Below are 7946 nucleotides of genomic sequence, written 5' to 3'. Positions count from 1 at the left end.
GCTGAGTTCAGCTGGGACTTTTGACGGGAACATTTATGTGGGACACTCTCATGTAACTTGGGCTTCTTACAGCATGATGGCTGCATTCTAAAAAGGTACACAGCAAGAAGGTGATCCTGTTCAAGCTCCCCCATTACATACTGAGTATGAGGACATGATGGGGGCTGACAACATGCCTTATAATATATAGGTCTCCATAAAGAGCTGCTTTCAGTAATCCTAAACTTTTTGCTGGTTGCAGTGACTGGGTAACACTTTATACTGTCTCCTTTGAGGAGTGGAGTGAGTGAGTATGTCCTAAGTGTGGGGGAAAGGGTGTGCAAAGTTATCTAGTAGTCACAGGGGATAATTGTCTACAAAATTCATACTCCACTGTTAGAATATACAATTATTGCTGGGAAGTGGAAGCCCAACAAGGGAATTGATTTTTCTACCCCAAATTGCATATAACTGTGATCATGTGACTAGTTCTCAGCAATGATGAGTGTGTTGTGTTTTACTTTAAGCCAGGTTGGTAAAAAATCATGTGTGACTCCTTCGCAATAACATTCTTCCCATCACCTTGATGCAAATGAGCATGGCAAATTCGAGCCATGTGTTGAAGTCAGAAATGAAAGAGGACTAGGTCTCTTCATCACAGCTTGGAGAAAAGCTGCCTGTAAATCAGGGATAGTCATCTGGACTTGATAACAATTGAAAAAACAGACCTCCTCCTGTGTAAGTTATTATGCATTGGGGTAATTTGTTATATTAACTGAGATTATCCTACATAAAACAATTTTTAGGGAATTCCCTGGTGGTCCAGTGGTTAGGACTCTGAGCCTCTACTGCAGGGGGTATGGGTTTGATCCCTGGTCAGGGAACTAAGATCCCACATGCGGCAAAGCACGGCCACAATTTGTAATAAAAGGTATGATGTGAAATTTACCTGCATCAAGAGTATGGAGATAAGGGAGGTATTGGGTTGTACTATCTGACAGATACAGGATGGATTCAGTTTTTCGTATACTCAGGCAACAAGACCAAGTCATACATATTGACTTCTATATATAACATAACTGAATAAAATCTAGCTTTTGTAAATTGAGTCATATAAGCATTGATCCTCCCACCCAACATAGGTAGCTTCTACTATTTTTTCTAGTGTTTAGGAAGGATACTGGCATATGACAAATAAATCTTTACCCTCAAAGGCTACAGAGTAATAACGAGTAACATCTATAAGTTAGGTATATACTCATAATATAACACATGCTATATGCCATGAAAGGGAAAATGTTATGTTTTATTATAAGTCAGAAGAGAGAGATTGATTCCTTCTAGGGCAACTGTGGAAAACATTTCAGAACAGTCTTTATTTTAGCTTGTTCAGGCAAGTTGAATCAGATTCTGATAGGCAGGGGTAGCAACAATTGTTTTAGAGAAAATATTAATGAACAGAAGTGCAGGAAGAGAAAAAACAGATTACTCAGGAGTCTAGCGGTACGAGCCTCTGATGCTTGGAAAGGAAACCAGGAGATAAATTGAGACAGAAGGTAGGCAAGATCACAGAAGAACCTTGAATCCCAAGCTAAATCTCTTCAACTTTATTGGCTAAGCTTTGTAAGCAATGGGGGAGGCACTCCCAGTTACTGTTTACCTGGAGTAACTTGTCTGGACCAGAGCTGATAGACATGGGAGAGAATCTGTGTAGCAGAAATAATGGTATTGTTGAACTTAGAAATAAAAATTCTTGCAGAAGCTTTTCTCTAGTTTAGGGCAAACCTAATAATGCCTTGTTCGAACTAAATCACTTGACCTATGAAATACTGCTTCCTTGTGATTTTAAAAGACTTTGGCAAACTTTCCCCCCATATGGTAGAATGTATTAGCAAACATTTAAGAGGCTTCCTCTGATGGTTATAATTAAGCTTCAAAGGGAACAGGCAAAGTCAGACATTAAGTTGGGCTGAAACTATTTCCGTTTTCCTATTGTTACCAATATGCAATCTACCCTAGCTTGCTTTCCATTACATTTTCCAGAGGGTGAATAAAGGTTCCGATTTTGGTGGTAGAGAAAATCAGTATGCCAGCAAAAATTTTTAATGCTATATGATTCAGAGCTAGCTGAATCACCTTGGGCCACTGTACACTCTGTAAACAGCACGACACTCCGAACTTTTGGGTGCTGGACTATTTTCAATCTCCTTTTCAACTATCTTTACCAGGTATCCTATGCTTCAGCCTACTGAACTATTTTGTATTCATATAGTCAGTAGTCTTCACACATTCATATCTATTCTCGTAGATTTCAGCTTGATTTTATCTATACCTGTGTGCCCTCTTCCTCTACTTCATCATCCGGTCTTTTTTGCTACAGAACTATTATTTTCTTTCAAGATTCACAGTTGTGCAAGTATATTTTTTTAATGAGAACTTCTATGATGATACTATCATTAGAAAAGATGTAGAAGATGATACTATCTTAGAAAAATTAATTGGATCTTTATGCACTCACAGCACCTTGAAAAATATATTTTCTAGAATGTTATTACATTATATTTGAATTGTATTGTCTATATCTGACTTGCTAAATTGTGAGCTCCTTGAGTACAAGAATAACACATGACTTGCTAAATTGTGAGCTCCTTGAGTACAAGAATAACACAATGTTATAAGTGTTAAATTCAAGATGTGCAAATTGCTATGAGAAGCTAGAAGAAGCAAAGCCAAATAAACCTACAGAAACCATTCAAAAGCTTCAACACTCAAAGAATGGTATAGAAAATTAGGAGGCAGTTAAGCTAAGGTAACCAAAATATTAGTGAGTAAAAAAATGTAAATAAATATGAAAACAGTTTGCATTTTTTCATTCAAAAATATCAGTAGGAAAATTTAGAAGAAAAGTAAGATAAAACCCTGTCTTGCCCTCAGGATCATTATAATCTCATAATCTCACATTGTAGATAAAGCTACCAAACAAGAATTAATCAGTAAATAATGTAACATAGCAATTCAGTACCAACCTGAACTGGTACTGAATATATATGTGTCTACTATATACCTTAGATATACCAGTCCAGTTACCATGTCAAAGAAGACAACAAAATTACTCTGACCTATTTTTCTTGACACCTAAGGATAATGGCATCCTTCCATAGTGTCCCTAAACCTATACTATAATAATCTCTTTTTCTCTCTCACCCAAATTAATGCCAAGCTGTAACACTTAAATTTAAAAATAAGAGATTTGAGGAGGCTTAATACAAAAACACATATACAAAATGCAACCTTAAAAATGAATTCAAGTAGAAGTATACAAAAACAATAAAGAAAGAAAATCAAGAAGAGAGAAATCTCTGAATGAATTTTCTTAAGACAATATTAAGAGTGATAACATCATAAATTGATACAGCCACTATGGAGAACAGTATGGAGGTTCCTTTAAAAACTAAATATAGAATTATCATATGACCCAGCAATCCCACTACTGGGCATATACCCAGAGAAAACCATAATTCAAAAAGACACAGGCACCCTAGTGTTCACTGCAGCACTATTTACAATGGACAGGTCATGGAAGCAACCTAAATGCCCATCAACAGATGAATGGATAAAGAAGATGTGGTACATATATACAATGGAATATTACTCAGCCATAAAAAGGAACGAAATTGGGTCATTTGTAGAGACATGGATGGACCTACAGACTGTCATACAGAGTGAAGTAAGAAAGAGAAAAGCATATTGTATATTAACACATATATGTGGAATCTAGAAAAATGGTACAGATGAACCGGTTTGCAAGGCAGAAATAGAGGCACAGATGTAGAGAACAAACGTATGGACACCAAGGGGGGAAAGCGGCAGGGGGGTGGGTGGGTGGGTGGTGGTGGGATAAATTGGGATATTGGGATTGACATGTATACACTAATATGTATAAAACAGATAACTAATAAGAACCTGCTGTATTAAAAATATAATAAAATTCAAAAAAAGAGTTATAACATCAGTTAACTTCCAAAAGTTTTATATAGAAAACTATACTTTATGACTTAGATTGATTTCCACCGTGGCTAAAGTAATACAAATAAGTGTAGATAGCTTTGATCATAGTGAAATAGGATACGAAGGGAGTGTGGATGATGGGGCACAGGTGATCAATGGTGCAGGTTACATGAATTAAAAGAGAGGGAGAGAGAGCTGCCACTCAACAACGTGCAAATTGCAAAATCTGACTCCCAATGATGTGATTAACTATGTGCTCCTGAATGAGAGTCAGTGAGTATTAGAACCTATTCCTTCTATCTCATTAGGAAGCAGGGAAGGATAGAGGGGTTTATAAGTGAGATTACAGTCCTGTTGAAATGTGGCTACAGGAAATTAAAGGAATGGTAGAAAACTAGACATAAGCAAATATCTACATATTTAAAACAAGGAAGAAGACAGATTTTGGAAAATGTTAGCTAGAATAATAACTAATGACCTGTGGTGAACACATAGTGCAAGTTATTTTTTAAAAATCATATTTGTTCTTTTGAATAAGTGTGGAATTGCTAAATACAAGACAAAAATTTGGATAAAAGATTAATAAGATATAGATTCTGTTCACAAGAAACATCTAGACAAATAGAGGATATGTCTGATGGGCATAATTTTACAAAGTAGAATAGTTTCACAAGAAAAGCAAAGATACATGTCATGAGAACTATGAAAAGTAAGTATTACTAGTGTCAAACGGCAAGATTCTCAAACTCAAATGCCTTCTAGGGTTAGCAAGTAAAGAATACATTTGAATGTGGCAGTTACCACTGAACTTTAGCCGACATTTGCCACGGCAATGAAGGACCCCCCCCCCAAAAAAACTTGTGTTTTATTTTCCTGTTAAATATTCAAACTGTAAAAGTCGTGGACTATTTTTTAAAAATTAAAAAACATTGTGTGGGTCAAATAAAATATATCAACAAGCCAGAACTGATCTTCATGGTACTAGTTTAGGATAAATTCCTTAGAGGATTAAGAAATGTTCTGTGAAGAACTCAGTAATTTGGACTTCCCATTGTATTATATATAGAATTTAGATGTGTAGTGATTAAAAAAAAGAAGATCCCAAGCAAAGACAACACCACGAGTTAAGGCCGGGAAATAGGAATGTGATAGAAGTAAATGAGAAACTATGGAGAGCTTATTTTGGAAGAGGTGTAGTCTATGATGATGTGGAACAGGAAATATGATAATATGAGCACCTAGGGGAAAAGGTGAGGATGATCAGCATTCTACAGAGATTCTTTAAAAGCAGTCATGCCAAATATACTTTACTGTATTTCATAAGGGTGAGAGCTTGGTAGCATGCCAGAAAAAATATGAACATTGATTTCAGTAGAGTAACTTTGGAGATAAGTTCGTAAAACATCTTCGAGCCTTTTTTGTTCAACATTTTTCAATGATATTGATCATGATCAAGAAGACGTTTACTAGGTTTATAGCTGATACAAAGTTGGGAGCGATCACTAATGTGATGACATACTCAAGTCTAAACAATTTTGAGAGACTAAATGCAAAATTCCAACAAAACAGTCAAGGTGTTTTTGAGCCAAGAAAGTCAAAGAAATAAGATGCATGAAAATAACCCAGAAAACCATCTTTAGTATTAAGAATGGTAAGACTCAGAAAGTTTAATTAACATCCCTTAAATCACAGAATTTGTGGCAGTAGTGGAATGCACATTCCAGGTCTATCTAGAATCAGAGTCTATGGTCTTTCTTAGTCATCACAGAACCACCAACTATATAAAAGTACTATGTCTATTTCTTAGAACTTTAGATTGTATTTTGTATTGAGTGGAAGATTGAAGTAAATGTTCTTTAAGGTCACAATAAACTTAAAAGTCTATGTTTTATTATTTTCTGATAAAATATTAATGAAGTTTGGACCTAATATGCGGAGTAGAGTAGGTCAATTTTTATATAAGCTAATGTTTATAACTTATTTTAATTATTCTTTTCTTCATTTCATAGTAGCAGCAGAAAATACTTGTCTCAACAAAGATATTTCAATCTCAGTCATTTAACAAATATTTTCTGAGTGCCTATTAATTGCTAAGAACATTTAAAAGTCCTGTGGATACCACAAAATTTCTCCCATTAAGGACCCACATTTTACCAAATGGGCATGTCTCTGGTTCCCTTTCTCATTGGCTCTCCTCACTTCTTCTTTTCCCCAAAGATAGCATCTAAACCCGGAAAAAAGCTTCATGACACTTGCAGCACAGTGTCTCATCTGCACTGGCCTCTGGTGAGGTGTTTCTTACCAGTTGGTTCCTGGATATTGACTTCAATCCCCCCATGAACTGCTGCAAAATGTCACATGGCTCCCATGGTCCCTGTGTTCCCTGCTTGTTTCTCTACCCCCTCCAACTCCTTTTTTATCTATCTGATATTAAGGACTCTTGGGGAAAGAAAAATTTATATTAACAAATAAAATGTCAAAAAATACAAACACAAATATGTGTATGTCCCTGGACACAGACCTAAGCGTTTTCAAAACAATGAAGCTGCACCTCAATAGATGAAGTGATATTATAGAATAAGCAGCAAAAGTTATAGAATCAAAATCACCCTTAAAATTCTTTAAATGTGTACAGATGATTTTGTGTATATTACTCTGAATGGTAATACCTGTGGGTAAATGTATCATCATGTAACAGAAAATGTAATTTTACAGTGATTTTGCTCTTAATTACATAAAAGAAAATGTGCATAGCTAATTTTTGGAAGTCAACTGAATGTATGTTGGGATTGCATTCTACTACGTCTATATAAAAGCCATGACTTTTACTGCCTTCTCCCATACCTCCTTTTATTTATTTTGTGTGTGTGTGTACATGATTCAACTCATTGAAACTTACCCTTAAATGATTTCCTGTATTCCTTTCAGAGTATTACAGAAAACAAAATACAAACTTCTCCCATCTATTTACTTGTAGCCAAAAGACTAGAAATACACAGCTTCTTTAGCATTTAGCTTCTTTAATTTCTCTGTAAACTTCTATTATCTCAGCTTCTTAGTAAAGGAGCTAATTTAGTGATTCCCATAGTATGTTTCTTACCTTTCCCTTTAAGTTGTATGAAAAGAAAATAAATCTTTCACATGGGCTCAAAAACCTAACAAAAATTATTGTTCAAGATACTGGACATATCTTAAAATATTTATATATACCACTGATACAATATTCCCTCCCCAACACCTGCCCAGAGTCAAAATTTAATTTGTGCTTTCATGCTCCCAAGCTTTGTTGTGGTGAACAGGGTAAATGATGAAGAAACAGAACTGAAAACATTCAGAAAAAGAGGGTAGATTCATTCTTCCTAAGAATCATTCTACCAAAGCACCTATTGAAGGAAAGCTCTTGAAGGATGGGGGAGGTAGGGAAGGACACAGTGGAAGGTGAAGAGACAGTAACATTTAGGTAAACAGAGATTCTGAGAGTTTAAAGCAAGGTACAGAAGCAACTACCATAAATGAAATTTGGAGGAGAGAAGTTTAAGCAGATATCTTAGGAAGGACACCATAGATTTTTATGATGGAATATCACTGACTACCACTGTTTTTCATTCTTTGTTAACTCTTTTGAACTGTTTTCATTTTGAAACACAAGGTTATGCTTAGACTGGCCCTAAATATTCTGATCACAGAGAAGAAGAAAGAAACGGAGAAGGCAAAAGCGCAAGTATTGGGAGTGGAATGGGGAAGAGGAAGGGAGCACCATACCTAAAACCAAGCCTTTGCAATGTTTCAAAGTTTCCAAGCACTGCCTTCAGGGAGGTGGATCTGAGATCTGTTCTCCCATCTGCTTGCTTGGCTGCCTCATGAATAAACCCCTTCTCTGCTGCAAACCTCAGCATCTCAGCATTTGGCTTGCTGTGCATTGGGTGAACCAAACCTGGTTTGGTTAACACTTGCCAGGC

This window comes from Hyperoodon ampullatus (assembly GCF_949752795.1).
Source record: "Hyperoodon ampullatus genome assembly, chromosome: 4".
Lineage (NCBI taxonomy): Eukaryota > Metazoa > Chordata > Mammalia > Artiodactyla > Ziphiidae > Hyperoodon > Hyperoodon ampullatus.
Note: the sequence above shows the minus strand (reverse complement) of the source record.